Consider the following 22943-nt stretch of genomic DNA (forward strand, 5'->3'; position numbering starts at 1 on the left):
GCTCCATGTGGGACCCATGGGCTTCAGGGGGACAGCCTGCTCCACCAGGGGCCTCTCCACAGGCCGCGGGGGAACTTCTGCTCTGAGTCTGGAGTACCGCCTGCCCTCCTTCTGCATTGATCTTGGGGTCTGCAGGGCTGGTTCTGTGAAATTATGATTTCCTGAATATCATCTTTGCTTTTCATTTATTGCCTACAACAAGGTTTCTAAGCTGCCTGCTTCTCAGCATCCTTACCAATATATATGATTATGTTCCAGTTAACCATCTTTTTTATGCAATGTGAGAAGTAAAAAAAAAAAAAAAAAAAAAAAAGAACCCTGACATTTCTGTATTTTTCTTGAGTAGAATAAAGACTGCAGCATTTTTCATCAAAGAAATCCTGAGATTCTACAGTTTATAATAGTGTAAGTCAACTTGCAAATAAATTCTTCTGGAAAGCTCTAAAGCAGGTCCTTAATTGTTAGACTTACTGTCACAAAATACATTTCATTCATCACAGCTGGTAAAACAAGAAGATAGGAGATCCAAGCTAGCTCAGCAACATTGTGTTGACAATCACTAATGGGTTGACTTTAGTTCAGAAAGAAGTTGTTTCCTAGAAGAAAAATGAGTCTCCAGAAAGAAAAATGAGCATCAGTGACACTCTCTACACCAATATGATTGCCTGACCTATGAAACACAACAAGATTTGTTCTTCAAGAAAATTTTCTGTTCCCTTCCCTATCCCAGAGTAGAAAACCATAGAGAATAACAATGAAGTATATTTTAGGACACAATTCTTAACTCTGCCAGTGGGATAAATTAGCAGCAACATAAAAATCAGTTAAGTGAAATTGTTTTAAAAATGCTGGAATTAGAGTAAAGCTGTCTTGAGCTGTCAAGGTAGTCTGAACTTGCTGACGGTAGTTATTCTACAAGAACTCTGATTGTATTCTACTCTTGTATTCTACTCTTGTATTCTACAAGAAATTTGATGTTTCCAAATAGGTACTGCTGAAGTCTGTTCTTAGTATCTCAAGAAACATGGAAGAGAGTACAATTTTGTGTTTACTAAAAACAGTAACACAGTCTAGTCAACATACATTCAGCTTCGTTATATGTTAGGCCAGCTGCAGCACTTACTACCTAAGCTGCTTACACACTGACTTGCCCTTGTGACAGGGTCAAATGAAAACGTCACAGCAGCCTACATAAACTTGTACCAGGTTTTGTCCTTGCTACAGGATTTCCTGCTTCCAGAAGAGGAACCACCATGCCTTAGTGATCACTTCTGATGCCCCAGTTCAATGTGATGTCAATGAATGTCAAACACGCAAAATCTCACCCTTTTTCTGGTACAAGGTGTTGTAATAATTTTACCTGAGAAAAACAAGAACAATAGACATATACCCAATATGAAAAGATTGACCCAAGCTGCTTTCCCAAAGTCACATACAAAATTTATGACAGAACCTAAGACAGAACACAGGAGTGAAATCTTGTCTCATTTTAAAAATGCCAAAGCTAAAAGGCTTTTAATAGGATTACTAGTAGTATTTCATGGTAGATTTCCTTTACTTCTGTCCTGGGCCTTGATTTTAGACTGTATATGACATAATATATAGACTCATTAGGCAAAAAGGAAAAGGTAATAAAAAACAAAAGGAAAAAAGCATAAAATAATTTTACCAGTCTGGAATTCCTCTCACAGGCAAGGTGGAAATGCCAAGGTTGTCAAAACCTACTGATGGGATATTAACAAATATTTCATCTTATATTTCTATGCTAGAATTGCTGAGTGTCTTCTGAGTATCTGGGGAAAGCATATACACATGCTGTACAATTTAATATACCTTAAGACTGACACAGAATACCCACTGCATTAAATTATCTATGAAAGCATAGTTTTGTACATTTTCTAAATATTACTGTGTACATTCTTGAATTTCATTATCTCAGAAATCATTAATTATGCCCTATTCTAAATTATCATCTAATGTCCAGAAAAAATGTTAAATTGGACTGTATGAATTATGCATCATCTCCAATTCAATATGAATACTTTGTTAGTTGAGTGCTAAACACTTTTGTGTAGTGTCATAGAAGGTGAATACATTTTTCACAATAGAATATGAGGAACTATGACCTGACATTTATAAGCTACAAATTCCAAAGGATCAAAGAGATTCTTTTCTTCGTCCTGGAGCTTCAGGGGAAGAAACAAACATACAACTAAAGACAGACTTTTTAAATAAAGACAGACTATTTTATTAGGGTCATATAACTATTTGCATTACATATTTCAGATCAGATCCATTCAAAAGAGATCAAATCTGTTAAAAATAATGTTATTAATCTCTTTATATATAATGGCTCTCAACTGTCCCAGCGATTTTTTCAATTGTGTTTTCAGAATTAACGTATGTGGTGGCCTGTTTTATCTGTGCCCTTTAAAAGACTACGTCTACCTTATGTGAATATTTGCATGTAATATTAATTAATGTGTAAGAAATTAATGTATATTACTCATGTATAGGTGTGATGGTTTTAAGCCGCTATGCAGCTGAACTCCACCAAAACTTGTCTCTCACTCTCATTCAAAAAGGAAAAGGGAGAGCAAATACGATGAAAAGGCCTCAAGGGTTGCAACAAGGACAGGGAGATAACTGTCCAGTTATTGTCATGGGCAAAACAATTTTATTATTGTCTTATATATATATATTGTTTCATAAGATATATATTTACATATGATTTGTTATCTATCAATAGACTAGAGCAGCGAGAAACCACAAGCAAACAAAAAAAACCTTCACACACATCCAAACTCTTCTACATCCTTCCCCCAAACATCACAGTGGAACAAGGAATGGGTGCTGCAGTCAGTCCCTAACACTTTGTGTCAACTACTCTTTCACGGTAACCCTCTGCCCCTGCTCCACATGGGGTCCCTCCCACAGGATGCCGTCCTTCCCAAACTGATCCTGCAGGGGCTGTCCACAGGCAGCACCTCTTCAAGAACTGCTCCCACATGGCTCTATACCATAGGATCCATCCTCCAGGAGCAAACTGCTCCAACATGGGACCCCCACAGGCAGCAGTTCCCCCCTGATGTCCTGCTCCTGCATGGGCTTCTCTCCATGGGCTGCAGCTCCAGCTCGGGGCCTGCTCCTGTGGGGACTCTCCATGAGCCACAGTCTCCTCCAGGCCACATCCCGGAGCTTAAAGCTTAAAGCTTAAAAAACTTTAAGCTCCACCGGGGACTCCTCCATGTGCTGCACCATGGAGATCTGCTCCATGTGGGACCTATGGGCTTCAGGGGGACAGCCTGCTCCACCAGGGGCCTCTCCACAGGCCGCAGGGGAACTTCTGCTCTGAGTCTGGAGTACCGCCTGCCCTCCTTCTGCATTGATCTTGGGGTCTGCAGGACTGGTTCTCACTCCTTGCTCTCCCAGCTGCTGTTGCACAACAGCTTTTTCCCATTCTTAAATCTTCTGTCCCAGAAGCCCAGCCAGCATTGTGCACTGGCTCAGCTCTGGCCAGCAGTGGGTCCCTTTTGGAGATGGCTGGAGCTCTGGAGCCTGACTCTGATCTGACATTGGACAGCTCATGGTAGGGGGTTCGAAGGGACCTCGAAAGATCATCGGGTTCAACCCCCTGCCAAAGCAGGCTCCTCAGAGCAGGCTGCCCAGATAGGCGTCCAGACAGCCCTTCAATATCTCCAGAGAAGGGGACTCCACAACCTCCGTGGGCAGCCTGTTCCAGTGCTCCGTCACCCTCACCGTGAAGATCTTTTGCATGTCAGTGCGGAACTTCCTGTGCTCTAACTTGCAGCCATTGCCCCTTGTCCTATCCCTACAAACCACTGAGAAGAAGTTGACTACATCCTTCTGTCCCCCACTCTTCAGATATTTATATACACTGAGGAGATCCCCTCTCAGTCTTCTCTTCTCCAGGCTGAACAGACCCAGGTCTCTCAGCCTTTCCTCATAAGGAAGATGCTCCAGGCCCCGTATCATCTTTGTGGTCCTCTGCTGGACTCTTTCCAGGAGATCCCTGTCTTTCTTGTACTGGGGAGCCCAGAACTGGACACAGTACTCCAGGTGAGGCCTGACCAGGACAGAGTAGAGGGGGAGGATCACCTCTCTTGACCTGCTGGCCACGCTCCTTTTAATGCGCGCCAGGATCCCATTGTGCCCTCTTGGCCACAAGGGCACAGTGCTGGCTCAAGGTCAATCTGTCGTCCACCAGGTCCTTCTCCTCAGAGCTCCTCTCCAGCAGGTCATCCCCAGCCTGTACTGATACTTTGGATTGTTCCTTCCCAGGTGCAGGACTCTACACTTGCTCTTATTAAATCTCATTTGGTTTCTTCCTGCCCATCTCTCCAGCCGGTCCAGGTCTCGCTGAATGGTAGCACAGCCTTCTGGTGTGTCAGCCACTCCTCCCAGCTTTGTGTCATCGGCATACTTGCTGAGGGCAGACACTAGTCCCTCATCAAGGTCGTCGATGAAGATGTTGAACAAGACCAGACCCAGCACCGACCCCTGGGGAACACCGCTAGTCACAGGCCTCCAGCCAGACCCTGCTCCTCTGATCACCACCCTCTGAGCTTGGCCAGTCAGCCAGTTCTCAACCCACCTTGCCGTCCACTCATCTATCCCACACTTTCTCAGCTTTGCTAGTATGATGTCATGGGAGACAGTATTGAAAGCCTTGCTAAAGTCAAGGTAGATGACATCCACCGCTCTCCCCCCATCTACCCAGCTGGTGATGCCATCATAGAAGGCAACGAGGTTGGTCGAGAATGACTTCCCCTTGGTGAATCCATGCTGACTACTCCTCATAATCTTCTTCTCCTCCAATTGCTTGGAGATGGCATCCAGAACAAGCTGCTCCAATACCTTTCCAGGGACAGAGGTGAGACTGACTGGCCTGTAGGTTCCCAGATCCTCCTTCCTGCCTTTCTTGAAGACCGGAGTGACATTGGCTATCCTCCAGTCTTCAGGCACCTCACCCGTTCTCCAGGACCTTTCAAAGATGATAGAGAGTGGTTCAGCGATCACATCTGCCAGCTCCCTTAGCACATGCAGATGCATCCCATTGGGACCCATGGATTGTGTGCGTTGAGCCCACTCAGATGCCCCCGAACCACTCTCATGTCCACCAGGGGAGAGCCCTCCATTTCCCAGACCCTTTGTCCTATTTCCAGGGGTGAGGAGTCCTGGGGGAGTGTCCTTGAAGCAAAGACTGAAGCAAAGAAAGCATTCAATATCTCTGCTTTCTCAGTGTCTCCTGTGACCACGACACCCCCCTCATTCAGTAAGGGACCCACATTATCCCTAGTCTTCCTCTTGCTGTTTACATACTTGAAAAAATAACCTTATTATCTTTTATCTCTTTTGCAAGCCTCATCTCTAGGTGGGCTTTAGCCTTCCTCGTCATGTCCCTGCAGGCCCTGACAACACATCTATACTCCTCCCAAGAGGACAGGCCCTTTTTCCACATTTCATAGACCATTCTCTTCCTTTTGATCTTACCGATGAGCTCCTTGCTCATCCTGCCCCCCTTCCCTGATTTCCTACTCTTAGGGATGCACCAATCCTGAGCTTGGAAGAAGTGCTGTTTAAATGTAGCCCAGCTCTCACAAGCACCCTTGCCTTCTAGCAACCTATCCCACGAGATACTCCCAAGCAGGTCCCAGAAGAGGTCGAAATTGGCTCTTCAGAAGTCCGGGGTAGCAATCCTGCTTTTAGCCTTACTTCCTTTGCCTAGTTCCATCTGGAACTCCACCATCTCATGGTTGCTGCATCCCAAGCTGCCCCCAACCTTCACATCCCTAACAAGGCCATCCCTGTTGGTAAGAACAAGGTCCAGAAGCACCCCCCGCCTCGTTGGTTCCTCCACCACTTGCATCAGAAAATTGTCCTCAATGCATTGTAGGAACCATTTGGACTGCTCGTGCCTGGGCGAGTTGCTTACCCAGCAGATGTCTGGGTAATTGAAGTCCCCCATGAGGACCAGCACTTGTGATCGTGAGGCTACTACCAGCTGCTCGTAGAAGGCCTCATCAACTTCCTCCTCCTGATCTGGAGACCTGTAGTAGACCCCCACCACCATGTCTCCCATACCAGCCCACCCCTTGATTCTTACCCACAAGCTCTCCACTTGTCCTTCACCCTCCCCCAGGTGGAGCTGGGTACACTCTAATTGCTCCCTCACATAAAGGGCAACCCCACTCCCTGGCTTCCCCAGCCTGTCTTTCCTAAAGAGGACATAGCCCTCCATGACAGCGTTCCAGTCATGCGAGCTGTCCCACCATGTCTCAGTGATCGCAATGAGATCGTGGCCCCACAACCAGACATAGATCTCGAGCTCATCCTGTTTATTTCCCATGCTCCATTCCTTGGTGTACATGCACTTTAGGGAAGCAGCAGATGCAGTTACCCCTGGGGGGATGCAAGAAGAAGATACTGGATGGGGAATCGTGAATGCTACCTTCTCTGAGGAGCCCTCAGACAATCCTATGGGAGAGCTCAGAAGTTTTTCCCTGCCTTCGACAGTGACAGTAGTGATGACTTCCCCCAGCCCTTCTCTGTCACCTTTAGCTCCCCTCCCTTTCCCCGTCAAACCTGGTTTAAAGCCCTGGTAATCAGCCCAGAGAGCTTGCTCCCCAACACACTTGTGCCCCACTTGCTCAGTTGGTGTCTGTCCGTAGCCCACATACCCGGCCTCTCAAAGGATGATCAAAATCAAAATACCCAAATCCCTGGTCCAGACACCACCCCCTCAGCCAGTCATTTACCTGTGCTGTTCTGCTCCTTCTCTCTGCATCCCAGTCACCCAGCAGGAGAACAGAGGAGAACACTACCTGCACCCCTGATCCCCTCAACAACCTCCCCAGGGATGCAAAGTCCTTTTTAATATTCTTCATTTTTCTAATAGCAGCTTCCCGGGATCCAACCTGAATGACTACGAGAGGATAGTAGTCCTCCAGTTTAATGAGTTGTGGCAGAGCCTTCCTAACGTCTCTGACACATGCCCCAGGACGACAGCACACTTCTCTGGCTAGGTTATTTGGGTGGCAGATAGGAGCCTCAGTGCCCCTCAGCAAGGAGTCCCCAGTCCCCAGCATTCTCCGCTCTTTTTTTGTGGCACAGGTTACAATGCGGTGCTCCATCCGGCCCTGATCCTTATGTTTTGCACTACTGACTACTGGCTGGGAAGAAAAACTAGAAAACTATACAGAAAAGGAAGGTTATATGAGAACCATGTGAAGAATTACAAGAATCTTTAGACCAGGAAAAAGTAACAATGCCTCCTAATGTTCTTTCTGTGCTATACTGTACATTACTCAGACTCTGAAGTTTTCAACATTTTTCCTGCAAACTGTTTGTTCTCTTTTGATTCTATATTAGGTCATTGCAAAGTTGGTTGTAAATATCTGATAGGGACCTTCCTTTGCATCTACAGATATCATGCCCAGGACATGGTCATTGCTTAATATTTTGAAACTTTATAGCAAACCTTATATTTTAACTAATAATTTCATGTTAGTTAGTTATGAGTAGACCAAAATGCAGGAGGTCCCTGAAGTCACAGCTTTCCTTAAAAAGATCAACAATCAGCTATTCCAAACAATGGTGTTTGTTTTTTTTTTGTTTGTTTGTTTGTTTTAGTTTTATTTTTTTGTATATATATATATGTTTAATTTATACAGAGACATAAGTGAAGGTGAGGTATATACAAAGAAATGACATATTATTTATTTAATTATTTATTAAATGAGCTTTGACACAACTTCAGCTTTATCATGGATTCAAACACCAATACTACCACAGTAAAAGTCAGGTAGGAAACTTGCACCAGATGCTTGACTGTACTTGCTGTGTAACTCTTAGATCCCTTAGAGACAAGCACTTATAGAAGGAAATATATTCATTTACTGAAGAATCTTACCTGAAGATAAATCTGTGGTTAGGAAATATATATTATATATAGTTATTACCTACAATAAATGGGACAGATTCAGAGCCTAAAACAAGGTGTAACATCCATATAAGTTCTATATTTATACTCAAAATTTAGCAGTAGTGCCTGTCCTTTAAAGAAATTCAGTTTGTAAGGTAAAGGAAAATGGTCAAACTGTATCAGTGTTTAAAATAAAACATTTTTAAAATTACATAACAAAATTTGTAAATTCAAAATAATTATGATACTGAGAATTCACTTCAACATGTATTATATCATATTTTTTTGTGTAAAGGCTGTGCACTTAAGGGAATTATATTTTGTGAAAAGTTTCCTGAAATGAATGAACCAAGAAGCAGACTAATAAAAAAAGGAAATGTTATATAGATGATAGCCAGAAACTGCATGATGTTTGCTGGCAAGTTAGTGAATCTATTTTAGGTGATTGTATGAGACCAGGGTAATGCAGAGTAGACTAATAACAAATCTCCTATGGTTATATCTGTAGGGATAAATGTTTATCTACAACTAAAGTCTGTTACAAAGAAATTTGAACAGTGTCAAGTAAGAGCTTTATGTTAATTGGAAATTACCAGAAAATAAGTTAATGAGTAAATTTGTAGGTTTTTGTTTGTTTGTTTAAAATATCCATGGTTTAAAACAGCAGACATGTGAAACAAAAACTTTAAGCATTTCAAGTATATCCTGACAACAGGAATACTTATACACTAATCTTTACATGATAATACAGAAATTCTGGTTGTCCTGGTAACCTTTTTGTGCAAAAGGCTAATAAAATTATTCAGTTAAGAAATAATTTGGAGGTTCCAGAATTATAGGAAATGAGTACAATATCCTGCATTTACTATTACGCAGAAGTTACTCAGAATGGTAAAGAGTATCTTCATATAAAATATTGAAAAAAAATACAGTTGTATCCCCATTTTTTTTTTTTAACTTTATTTACAGTGGACAGTCTATTATCAGCTTTACTCAGCAGCTTGATGCAGCTGTTCATGCCAAAGCATCTAGTATTATCTGAGATGTGCTAGAGAAGCTGAGACAATTGCATTAAGTACGTCAGCTTTGACACACTGATTTGTTGGAGACACTACCAACAGAAGACCCTCTAGGGCCAGGCAGGATGTCACTGAGAATCTCAACATTTACCAACACCTCTACATGAGCGCAGGGTTACGTCCATTACACAGCAATACAATAATGAAAAGTAAAACTTAGTGGTGACCAGTTAAGTTTCCTGAACATAAATGTCTCATGTATTTTTAGATTTTGAGAGTTCTCCTTCCTAGTTCCATTCTAGAAAACCATAACTTTCCTATGGCTCTTGACTGAGATATGTAGCTGTCTTAGGTATCCAAAGAATTTTTCTCAGATGCCTGAGGTCACCAGGCAACTATGACTGCAAAACTGAATACAACCCCTAAAAACCTGTAGTCATAGTATGATTTCATGACAAATCCTCTCTTACGGCTCATATTCCAATCCCTCTTTTTCACAGATGGTCAATTCTTTATCTGTGTCTATGAGCTTTCTTTTCTAAACTCTGGCTAAAAATGAAAGCTACAGGAAAGACTGCCTGCATTTTCCTCCTTGTTTGTTCTTTTTTCAGTCACAGCATAAAATCAAAGAGATCTCTCTAAGAAGAATTGGAGGTGATACATAGGTATCCTAGTCACTCCAAAGATTTAAATTTTTCTGTGATTCAAGAATAAAAATAATTGTTTCAAAGATGACAAAAAATACAGAACTTAACATAAAAGCCAAGTTTGTCTGAAGAGCTTTTACATGTCATTATCCAAGGGAATTTTTAATAAGTATGCTAATTAAAAAATAAAATAAAATAAAAATGTGTGTTTCCCATATCAAATAGTTCTAGCTATTCTGTTCTTGAAGCTGCCCCAGCAACCAGTGACCTGCATGAGAACCTGTGCTGACAAGCTCCACAGGTGTCCAAGCTTAATGTAGCTCTGGAGTGCTTTTAATAGATAAGCATACTCTGCTCTGGCAAAGAAAAATAGGGCAGGCAATCAGACAACCGTCTTCCCTAACCTGAGTGGAATACTTAACATAAGTCAAGGGTAAAGAAAACAATCTTCCCATAGCAATGCCTTGAGATGTCATTGAAGGAAGATCATCTGTGTGTATACACATATATACATGTGTATATATGCATGCATATGCAAATATGCATGCATTTACAACAATACAATCAGAAAATATGAAATATTGTTCCTTTGCTTGTTTAAATGTATTACTTGACAAAGCAGATGTCCTTTCTACAGGAAAATCTGGCTATTGTATCTAATAAAATGGTTAGACAATTTAATATAAAAACAGAATTATATTATGAAAGAAAGGATTGACCCATGAGAAAAATAAGTTTTCCTTAGTCATTCTAGTTGTCTAAAAATGAAAATTTTAATGCTACTGGATAAGATAGCACAGAAAAAATAATCATAACATTTTATTTTTTATCATACTTTCCCTTTTATTGAGTTTTATTCCCTTTTTATTGCCAATAACAATCTATAGTAAGATGATTCTGTTGTAATACTGTATATTGAAAATTCCCTGCTACTGATTTTTTTTTTCTTTCTGTTGATTTATATACAAATGAATCCAAGAATAGAGTACCATGTATTTTTTTTTTTTTTAATTGGTCAGACTTTTTACTATTATGAAATATAAGTCCTAAATTCTAAAAAAAGTTACCTATTCATCTTTAAAATTTGCCATGTAAGTTTCAGGTAACTTTCTAGAGAGAATAAAGTCTACTGCAATAAATTTAAAAGACCAGAAGACAACTTACTAGCTTATTAGTCACAGAAGCTTTATGGGCTTTTGAAGTCCAAGACATCCTGTGAATTAAAAATAAATAAATAAATCTTCTTCCAGCTCCAGTGGAATAAACTATCAAAAAGCGAGGAAAGAAGAGTTGTTTGGGTGTTTTCATTTTCTCTGCACTGTCATCTCACATGACATGAGACATACAAGTAACACCAATGTGAATGGGAGATGAATAAATCTGTGGAACTAACTGACAGATAAAGAAGGCATCAGAGTTCCTACTCAAATAGACCTTGTGATATAGGGGAAAAGCACCCAAATATTCATCATTCCTAAGCCCAAATGTCTAAAAAGATTTGAGAAAGAGCAAAAGGCTCTTTCTGGTGAGGTGGGGCCTACTTAGGTGTTTAGAGCTGTTAAGGTAGGATTTTTTTTTCTCTTTAATGAAATCTGAAATACTTACATTATCATCTCTTTCAAGAGCTAGATATTGATGTTAAACATTATCTATTAACAGACATGACAACAGCATGAGAGCTGACAATATTGTGCATGTGTACTTAAAATGATTAATAATAGGAAAATTATATTTATGAGTTACTAGGGTCCCTTTGCTGCTGTAAGATGAAAATCAGTGGCATAGAATAGTGTTCTTTATATTCACAGTCGCTCACAATTATTTACTACTACTTAGGAAACAGAGTAATACAATGTATGCTACTATGACCAGAGGTGGAAAAAAGAGGTATGAATAACATTGGGTTTAATAAATTAATATGTATATATATATAAATATCACTTTTCTCTCTGGCATTTGCTTTTATGATTCATCCAGTATTTTAGATGCCTTTTAGGTGCTAGCTTTAGTGAAACATCCTGTGAGATGATAAAACAAGGGTAAGTTAAATATTGATAGGTAAATGCAAGTCTGAAGCCTGCATGTGTAAAGAGCAAAAGATGTGTCTAATGCATTACACATTAGCTGTCTCATTAAACTAGTGATGAAATTCACACTCTGATGAATTAAGAAAGAGCTTTTCCATTATTTTCCATGATGCCAGCACTTCACTTAATGATTCAAGTCTGTATTTCAGACAGGGAGTGTTGGCTCAATCATTCCCCTTCGCACTCTCCCTCCCATCTTTCATGCCATCCTCATAATAGGAACAGAAGGAGAAGCTGATCCTGAACTACAAAAGTCTTCAGTTAGTATATAACATACAGCAGTCATAACTTCAGATTATCAGATTATCCATGTATACATTTACATTTTTTTTACATTAAAAAAAAAAAAGATACAGGCTTAAGAATGTTTTATCTTTCTAAAGACATTCTAGCATGGTACCAATTCCACACTATATGAGATGGAAAAAGTATCATACAATGATAGAATCACAGCATATCTGAGTTGGAACGGACCCACAAGGACCCAAAGGACTGCCCAAAAAAGCAGACCATGTGTCTGAGAGTGCTGCCCAAACATTTCTCAAACTCTGACGGTCTCAGTGCCATGACCACTGCCCTGGGGAGCCTGTTCCAGTACCCGACCACCCTCTTGGTGAAGAAGCCTTTCCTGATATCCATCCTGAACAACCCCTGTCACATATTCAAGCCATTCCCTCGGGCACTATTGCTGGTCATCAGAGAGCAAAGATCAGCACCTGCCTCTCCACTCCCCTTGTGAGGAAGAGTTGCAGACCACAATGAGGCCTCCCCTTAGTCTCCTCTTCTCAAGGCTGAATAACCCAAGGGACTTCAGCCACTCATACATCTTCCCCTTTACCACCTTTGTTGCCCTCCTTTGGACACTCTAACAGCTTTATGTCATTCTTGTGAGATATGTTCATCTGATTCATGTCAGTATGGAACAATGCTAGGGCCACATGGTATGATGAATGTGATCTTCTGTCTTACATACCCTTGTATAACCACGAGTCTAAGAAAAACAGAGTGGTTAATGTATATAATTCTTGTATCTTGCAAAGGAATGTTTTAGCAATTAGTGTCAATAGAGAGCTTGAAGGGAAATGTATTTGTAGGCTTTTCCTTGAAGTCTCTGATATCTGGGGGGGGGGGGGTCAGAATAACTGCTATTATGACTATTGCATGGGACACTATGCAAGTCTCTGATATCTGGCCAGGAGATTAAGGAGACAGGGAGAGCTGAAGAACAACTAAAAGACAAAGCTTGCAGGGGGCATTGCACAAGTCTCTGCCATACAACCAAGTTGGACAAAGGAGGAAGACTATGAGCCTTCAGCATGAGAGACCCCTAGAGACCCCCAGAGGGACCACCGGAGACTGATACGCATGCTCCAGTAGGAGGGTTTGGATTCCGGAAACTAATTATAATAACCTTTTTTTTTTTTTCTAGAAGTAGTAATGAATATGTATCAGCCTAGGAGCATAAAAATCAGCTGTTTGATGTAACTGGTGTGCGTCTTGGTGGAGCAGAGATTCCCAGCGCACCCAGCACTGTTTGTTTATCTCTATTCCTTTAATAAATTGTAAATCTTGATTATGGTCCTATTTTGAAGACTGAGCCATTTATTACATTCTTATACTGTAGTGCCCAAACCTGGACACAGTACTAAAGGTGAGGCCGCACCAGCACAGACTACAGTGAAACAATCATTTCCCTTGACTGGCTAGCAATCCCATTCTTGATGTATAACTTGTTGCAAAAGTAAAATGATATATATACAAGAGATAAAAATTACCGTCAATAGCACATTAAAATAATAATAATATATTTATTTTTTAATAGAAAATGTTTTTTTTTTCTCTCTACCAGCACCACTTTTTTTTTTTTTTTTTTTTTTTTTTTTTCCTCAGTGGCAAAAAGAAAAAGAAGATATGTAAGAAGGAAAGTAAGAATCTAGGAGGAAGAAAGACAAAAAGAAAATAGAGTTGAAAATATCTGAAATAAATAGATAAATAAATAATTCAAACCTTGAATATATTTAATTTTAAAATAGAAGGAGGAAAACACAACCAACAAGCAAACTTTTGTACTTGTCTTAAGCTATATCTCTGAGGTACATCTATACACTCAAGACACCACTATTGTTCACCAAATTGTGCTGTTACAAGATTTTTTATACACTAAAATCCAACAGAGAGAACATATTCGTCTCATGGTTTTCTTTCTATGACATGTATTTCAAGCACAGAGATCCTGAAATGTAATTGTAGGTCTTTGGTGAGACTTTCTAGAAATTGTCCTGTCTTCTTACTTACTCATGACTGGAAGCAAGGGCTGGTAGTGAATCCCATGCTGGTACTGTGTTAGATTGCTTTTAATACACAGTGTGTATGCTCTGGGTAAATATCCTACAATGTTTCTATCAATAAAAACCCTAAAACATTTCAGGAGCTTGTTTGCTTACAAGCAAATGATGGAATATTATGTGGCTTGTTGTAAGGGGAGGGAAAGGCACCATCAGTTTGTTCCCTGAGAGGCTTATTCAGCCTGATTATTTACACTGCATGTGTTACCAGGCTCCTTATCTTCCTGCATGGAGCATGTTAATTTTAAGCTCCCCCTTGTTCCTCTCTATTCCTAAAACAATTTATTCTTAGGTCATTCAGAGGTCAAACTACTGTATATGTTCATGAGATAAGGCTATAAACCATATGGATAAAACAATATTCTAGTTGATAATTATGGAAAAGCACAGTGTACTTCCTCTTATTCTTTTTTTTAGCTTTAATGAGGGTGAGTGAACTAGATTAAGAGCTATGTTTTAGGCTCCTCCTTGGGGAAAGAAGTAGAAAAGTGAGATTTTTTTTTAATGATAAAGTGTTTCATCTAAAATCAACTTTTTTTTTTTTTTTTTCCCCTGACTTACATGGCAGTAAAATATTGATATTTAAGTGCAAAAGTGCAATGTCTTAGAATTTATATAGCATGCAATCTTATGGATTTAAGCAAAGCCCATAATTTATGGGGAAAAAAAAAAAAGAACGGAAAAATTACCATGTTTTTGTTAATTTTTTTTTTTTCTGTAAAGTGTATGTAAACAGAGAGAAAATAATATTTTATTTCCATAAGAGTTTAAAATTATTGATATGCTCTGTGGGACAGAACCAATCCTGAATTTAGATCCTCTTTTGTTGTGTCTTTTCATAACAGTTGCGTAAATTTATTTTGACATTATGTAAAAAAGAAGCTGTCAGTCAGTAACAACTTACCTTTCAACTGAATTGTGTGGCCCTTTCAAATTCCTTTATTCCTTCTCTCTGTTGGGCCATACCTAAACAGCTATTGTCATTCATCTTGCTGACATTACTGTCCTTTCTGATAAAATGTAACACATACTGCTTTGAGTGATGAAACCAACATAAAGCACATTTTGTCACCGTTGCATTGTGACATTTGAAATTACACATTCCACTTCAAACATGTAAACCTGTTATGTTCAGAAACAAAAATCCTGATTTTTTTAAAATACACATATATATATGTATATAAAGGATCTCTCCAGAAGCTGGTCATATCATATGCACTGCTCAAAAAGTTCATTTTTATCCATAATAACTACATTTCTTATTTTTATTTGTTGTCAATAAACTCCTAGAAAACAGTCACATCACTCACTTGGAATGAGTGATTGTTTGGCCTCTGATAGTTGTGGAAGAAAAATCTAAACACAGAGATATCACTTATGTCTGAGGAAGCCCCTGAACTGTAGATTGTTTAAAGCTGAGAAAATAGCCTGAAAAGTGTCACACTTACCAAAATTTTCCCTAAATATCATCTACAAGTCATTATTAGACAGAAGGTCCCACAGAACATGAACTTTGGACCTACTTGACTCATGTTGTTCATGTGATTTGCTCTATTTTCAGGCCTCTGTTCCTTTATTTTTTAATTAAGAGGGTACAATCAGTGTGCAGAAAAAATATTTTATATATATTAAACAGGCCCAGGAAGACTGCATTCAGGTTTTCTATGGTGAAATACATTAAATAAAAAATTAATCTGCATATATTAAAATATACACTAACCTATGAAAGTGTTGATACAGTCAACACAGCAATTCAGTGCTATTTGACATGGCCTAATGTATCTAGGACCCCACAGAAGGGTGGCAGATACCATATAGAAGGCCTGTGTCCTTCAGGAGATGCAGCCCATGGTCAGGAAGTAAAAAACAGGGCAGCCCAAATGTCAACAGCCATCTTTGCTTTGACAGTGCAACTGAGACTGCAATGTCTCCCTGATAGTAAGGCACCTCCTTTCTGCATTTGTCAGAATGAACTTTGGGTTTTGCTTTGCAGTCTTCCCCTGCACAGTTTCTACCTGAGACAGATTCTGCAAGTTTAAAAATTTTTCTGTTGTTGCTGTGATTTTTTTCCCCACGTACCCAGTCAAACTCTTGCAATGGCTGTATCTTTGCAGAGAGAAACTTCTGTTCATTGTGTCACTGTTCTGTGCATCTGACTTTATTCCTCTGAAGAGAAAGTGAACTCCATTACAAATCTGATATTTAGGATTCTGCATTACTTTTCACTTTCATATTAAATTTCCCTTTGGTTTCCTTTAATACTTCATTGGCTTTAATTGTCTTTTCACTTACCTCAAAACACCATGAGCTTTACCATCCATTTGTGACAATGTTGTTTATGTTTGTTTGTTTGTTTGTTTGTTTTGAATAAATGTGGCATTTATATTCCTGTGAAAGAAAAAGGCCAGAGGATAAAAGGAGGTTTTGTTTGCTTGTTTGCTTTGTTTATGTTTTCCAGAGTCCATTTCAGGATGCAAAATACAGAACACAGTGGTAGGAACTGCACTAACACTATGTGGTGCATTATGAAAACCTTTTATCATACTGAGAAATAAGGGAAGGTGATTATGCCACAGTTTAACAGCAGTAAAACAGTCAGGCACCTCACTGTGATTAAGGAAATAAAGTTTACAAGAGCAAGTTCTTCCAGGTCAGTGTGCCATGCTCTCTGCTGGAACTTCTTCAGCACTGGGAAGGAAATTTCATCCTACAGAGAAGCCTGACACCCTTTTTGTGACTCTCCTGTGGGTGAGAGAAAAATACTAGGTCATGAGCTAATTTCCTTTTCTCTTTACCTCTTTTTATAGAATTGCCTTTTCTTTCAGCAAACAAGCCATAATATACTACACTGAGACACTGCCATTCGAAATATCTGCAGTACAACCAGAGTGGGAGGATATAATCATGTTTACTCACCCTCTCCTGCTCATATATGGGTAAGGTCAATGATGAGTCAGACTTGGGCATAGCTCTGTTTAAATCCTTTTTACTAATGCCAGCTTACTTAAATCTTGGTTGAAAGACAAGCCCAAATTCCATCTTTTCAGGGTTTATCAGAAGCATTATATGCAGTTAACCTCCAGGGCTATTCTCCATAAAACTCTGATAAGCACATTTTAATAGTTCACAGTCAGCTAGAAGTAAGAAAGTCACAGAGGAAAGCAACATTCTGTTTCTCAGTAAATAAATGTTCATTGTAAATAAAAAGCATTGAAAATCCTATATAAAAAAAAAAAAAAAAAAGACTAGAATATAGAATTCACTAGTTGCTCTTTAAAAGGAGGTGCAGCTGTCTTTGAAAGAGGATTAGGCACAAAGCTTTCTGTTATTTTAAGCTTACTGGTATTATAAAAAAAAAAAAAAAGCTTATTGGTATTATAAGTGTCACACACTTATAAGAGGGAACAACTTTACACATTCACATTTTCCTAAAAAAAAAAAAAAAAAAAAAGCTGATTATATTTATTTATTTTGATGCAACTCTTTTTTGTTACAGCAGGCTGACAACATGATGGTGGAAAAGTGGAAGTGTATTTTCAACCCACAAATATTTTCTAGGTTTTTTTCAAAATGAAAGTTTTAAATTAACATGTTTGGCTTAGTTTCTGATATTTAAATTTTATTTGAAATTCTAAGAATAGTTTTCATTATTGAAGCTCTGAGATTTTAATTAAAAATAGAGTTGAACTTGTTTTCTAAAAATTCTACTTTCCATATAGCACTATAGATATCTGGTTTTAAATTGTGAAAAACTTTGTTATTGATGGGGGACCTCATCGCAGTCTACAACTTCCTCGCAAGGGGGAGTGGAGACGCAGGTGACCTTTCTCCATAAACACCTGTGATAGGACCCACAGGAACAGTGTTAAGCGGAGGCAAGGGAAGTTTAGGCTGGACATCAGGAAGGGGTTCTTCACCAAGAGGGTGATTGCACACTGGAAAAGGCTCCCCAGGGACGTAATCACTGCACCAAGCCTGTCTGAATTTAAAAAGCAATTGGACTGTGCACTTAGTCACATGGTCTAAACTTCTGGGTAGACCTGTGCGGTGCCAGGAGTTGGACTTGATGATCCTTATGGATCCCTTCCAACTCGGGATATTCTATGATTCAATGATTAAACTTGACAAGTCATAGATATATGCTGTCTATTCAATATTTGATTGAAAGACATGTTAAAACAAGTAACAGCAGCAACATCATTGTCTCAGTTTTAGTGTCTTTTTGACAGAAAATATCCAATCTATTTTTTTAACCTCTTTTACGTGAAGAATATATTATTCTTTTTCTTGCTAGGTGTGAATTAAGTTGTCTCTCTATTCAAGTGTTTGATAAAACACTGCCATTTTGTGGGAATAATAGCTCATTTAATAGAAGTTTTCTAATTTATTAATTTAAATCATCTTTGTTTTTTCATTTATTTTTTCATTTATTGCATGTTTTGCTATGAGTACACCATTTTATTTCAATTATTGTCATTTGAAAGCTTCAAAAGCAGTTCAGCTGTAAGATTTCTCTTGAGATGAAGTTTGGCTTCCAAAGGCTATATCAGTGCAGGAAATCATATTCAAATTAAAACACAGCAGTAGCTTTTATTCCTAAAGACAAATGACAAACAAACAAAAACCCAAAAAACTCTGGAGAACAATAGGAAAATATAATAATTGCTAATCTGAAAGAATGCAATCATCATGAATTAGGTTCTCAAAAAATCTGAGAATGAAAAAAACTTCAGTAAAAACTCTCTCTCATGCTGGAGACATTGTGCCACACAAAGCGAAAAATATTTTCATATGATGATGGAATCTGAAGCTTTAAGGCACAGCAAATGGCTGCCTCTTGATATTTGGATAAAATGCTGCTACCCCTAGAAGAAGGGTTGTACGTGATCGTGTTCTTCTTCCTACCTTTAGGTGTACCGGCTTGCTCATTTCAGATTGAAAGTATTTGTGAAACATGAGGCATAAAAGATAAGAGGTTTTTCATGTCCCTGGGCTTCATTTTATGTCATGAATCTGCTATTGCCCAAACATATGTAACAATATAGGAAAATGTGGATAAAGGATTAACTGTGTAAAATATTGCTTTCCTTTAACAGTCAGTTTTTAATATTGAAGCTGTATTGATTTCCCTCTTAATATTTAAATGTCAGTTTCTGTTTATGACATCATGTAAATATTTCTGTGAAGTGTCTGTTTGACACACTATTCTGGTGTTATATTCTGTTGAATGTTTGTGGTTTGCTACTGAGATATCAGCGCAGGAGATTCAATTACAGAAATACCGCATGCATAGTTGAACCAAGAGTATATTAAGTATGGAATATCTGACCATTTCAATTTTACATTGGAACGTTTAAAAAATAGAAAAACTAAAATCCTCTATTACATGGGCAGCATGTGTGATGTATAAACAAGGAATGTGTTGTATAAAAATGGTTCATAACACAAATACGGTTTATGGTAGTACATAAAGTAGGAACAGAAATGTAAATGCAAGTTACTGCAAAGAAAGATGTAAAAGTACAGTACCTTTTATTTTAAAAACAAGTAGTTCTTGTTTGCTGGGAAAAGACATCAGCATGGTTACACTGCATAATAAAGTGCACTACACTAACAGCTGAACTAACACAGCTGATCAAAGTTGCTATATTCAGTGTTAAACCAGGTAGGCTGAACAGTGTGCACTTTAAATGCACCCTGGGTACACCAGCCTATTACTGCACCCTAGCAAATATTCTGATTTCATCATTTCCTGGGCATTACACCAGACTACTACCATATTAGTGAGTACAGTGCACATACAGCTTATATTTGGATGAAAGCTGTTTCACATAGCAACAGTTTAGGTTTTACATATGCAGTTGTATTCTTCCAGTCTGGGATGTCTTTCTCTCCTTTTTGTCAGTAAACCTATAAACAGACTCGTCCAAACTGATAAAAATTCCAGTGTCCTGAAAGAGAGTAGATTCTGAGTTGCAGCAGATATTTTCATCTGTCAAAGTATACGTAGCCCAAAGAGAAAGATTTTTTAGATGGCAATTTCTATGTTTGAAATCAACAAGTAAAAGAATTTATTTTCCAAATTCAGCTCAGCCAAGATTCTTGTTTGGCCAACCCGCTACTGCAGAAGTACTCCAAAGTAGAGCAGAGCATTTAATATGAACATGGTTTCACTATCTGGAGCTTGATTTGTTTTGATTTTTCATTTTACATAACCATGCATTTATTTCAACAATCAAATGTGTTGAGAAAAGAAAAATTTAAATGGAAGAGTAAGAAAATGGAACAGCATTAATGTTGAAGTAAAACAGCATCTGTATAATAAACATAACAAAATTGAGTCAGTGAAACAGAGGAATTAATTGGTAGATTTAAAACAGAGGCAAAAGTAAAGCTTCCTGCTCTGCTTTCTGCCTGTAATAAGTACAGTTAAAGAAATCTTGAATTAATATTTTTTTTTTTTTCAGTTTAAACTTAGTAAGGAAAGCAGAAAGAGGCCACCAGTTGTTCGTACAAAGCAAGAAAAACTGCTCTTGTCTCCCAGTTTTTGGGCTATAGTGTTATTGCATGTACCACCTCCAGGCTAATAAAGTGAGAAGCCTCACTCTTTCTGAAAGGTAACTGACTTTTAATTAAAAGAACCAACACTGCAACTACAAGCAGCTTCTCACTGTGTTTACAGTCTGCGTTCTGTTGTGTTTGCCTCAAAATCATTGCTCCCATAATTTGAGTTGCTTCCACGGGGCAGGCTGTTATCAACTGCTCTCTGCAAATCATCTCATACTCTCATACTCTGTAGAGGGGAAAGAAAAAAAAGAAAAAAGGAAAACAAAAAAGTCATTACATCCAATCTCTAACATCAGTTCTGATATCTTTCGTATAAGAGAAAAATATGGTAGGCAAAGAACTTTTTTTTCTTCTTCTTTGTATTCATAAAATGGGCCACTGAAGCGCTCTAATGAGGTATCTGATCCCATAACACATGGTCAGCAATGTGACACTGCACAATATTCCAAGCCACAATACTGGCATGGATGTTGGAGGACATCCTAATGCTCCACAGCTGTCCTCAGATGTGTTAAATATTGTTTTAGATCAGGGCACAGGGATATGGAAGCAGCTTAATGTCACTCGTGCACTCATTTCCTTGTTCTGAGTGTAGATCTGATTTGATCTGGGGCATGGATATATTTATAGATGTGAAATCTATCAGGGCTATTGAGTGAAAAGACATTACTTTTGCTCAGAAGTACTGAAAACCCAGATTGCTTAAGGCTGAATGAGTTTTCCAGGGAAATTGTATCCCCTGAATGCTTTCCTTGTTATTTGATTCTTCCTTAGGCATCTACTTTCTGCTAATGTCTTGTGCTTCTTCATCTGGGGAATGCAGAGAGTGTAGTGTGGTAGAAAGAAAACGGAAGTTATTTCAGTATTTTCATCTGCTGTAGTCAGAAATTCAACTTGCTGAGCGGTGGGAAGGAGGCCCAGCCAGCCCTCCTACCAGTGACGAAGGAGAGCTGCCCTTAACAGTGCCCTTCAGTCTCCTAAGGCCTCCAGTACTTTCTTTCTTTCTTTCTTTCTTTCTTTCTTTCTTTCTTTCTTTCTTTCTTTCTTTCTTTCTTTCTTTCTTTCTTTCTTTCTTTCTTTCTTTCTTTCTTTCTTTCTTTCTTTCTTTCTTTCTTTCTTTCTTTCTTTCTTTCTTTCTTTCTTTTCTTTAATGATGAACATTGAATCAAACTGTTGATAAAACTGTATTTAGTAAATCCAAGTTCTCTTACCTCTGTGGGGACAGCTGTTTAAAATCAGTCATTTTGTATAGTTTGTCTTGTTTTCCTATGTGTACTAATTTGCACTAATCAACACTGAATTTCATTTGCCACTTTATTGCCTACTCAGTCAATATTTTGACATCCTTGTGCACATGCACATCTTTATAGTCATCTTTTACTTTTATTACCGTGATTAACTTATCAGCAAATTTTATTCTACTTACCTTCTTCTCCAGATAATTAATGAGTATGCTGAACAACACATACTATGAGAAAGAGGGACCTAATTTGAATGCATTCTGATGGCAAGAAAGAAAAAAAAAAAAGTGCTTTTTTGTCATTTGTTTGTTTATTTACTTATTTATTTTGTTTTTCCTAATTTTTGATGTGCTTTGACTGATACAGTAAGTCTATGGTTTTGGTTGTTCTTGTTTTGTTTGTTTGTTTGTTTTAAAAAGCCTCTTACAGGAGACTTTAAAATGTCTGCTTGGTAATCTAAAATATGCCAATCAGAACACTACTGATTGTGTAATTTTTATGCAAGGTCTCATCTTTATAGAAAAAGTTTGTTGATTTACCCCTCTTCACACTTATTTTTTACTGTGATTTTCATGAGTATGCTAGGATATTTAGCTTTACTGATTCAGATTTACTCATTTATAAATGAATTATCTGTGGTTATATTTATCACCTTCCATTTTTCTAATCCCAATAATCATCTAAAGCGTTAGGTTTCATACTGTTAATCAACAATTGGATTAACATTCTGAGGTCCTGGCTGTTTGTTAGTATTCATTTTGTCAAATTTTCCTATTTTTTTCCTCCTGATTCTCCAGCTTGTCCAAATTCTTCTGTCTTTCCTTATGCAAAAAGAGAGAAATGCTTTATTTCTGTCATGGTGAACATCTATGAATACATTTACTTAGCTTCTTAGATAGCTTGTTATTTTCTCAGAGAATTACTTTTATGTCTTAATCACCCATTGGATCTTCAGATCCCACCTCCTGTTTTTCATGTTCATTATGTAAATGCTTTAAAGGAGACCAGCTAAGGAACCTGAAGGTGGACAGGCCCATGGGACTGGATGAGATTCATCCACAGGTCCTGAGGGAACCAGGAGTTGAAGTTGCT

At 38.4% G+C, this 22943-nt stretch overlaps 1 protein-coding gene across 2 annotated transcripts in view; it reads left to right on the top strand.

Annotated features, from left to right (window-relative positions):
- GPC5 (glypican 5) overlaps positions 1 to 22943 on the top strand; it is a 730379-nt gene that overhangs the window by 647793 nt on the left and 59643 nt on the right. The gene's annotated exons all lie outside the window — the stretch shown is intronic.

Source organism: Anas acuta, chromosome 1, assembly GCF_963932015.1.
Source record: "Anas acuta chromosome 1, bAnaAcu1.1, whole genome shotgun sequence".
In the NCBI taxonomy this organism is placed as follows: Eukaryota; Metazoa; Chordata; class Aves; order Anseriformes; family Anatidae; genus Anas; species Anas acuta.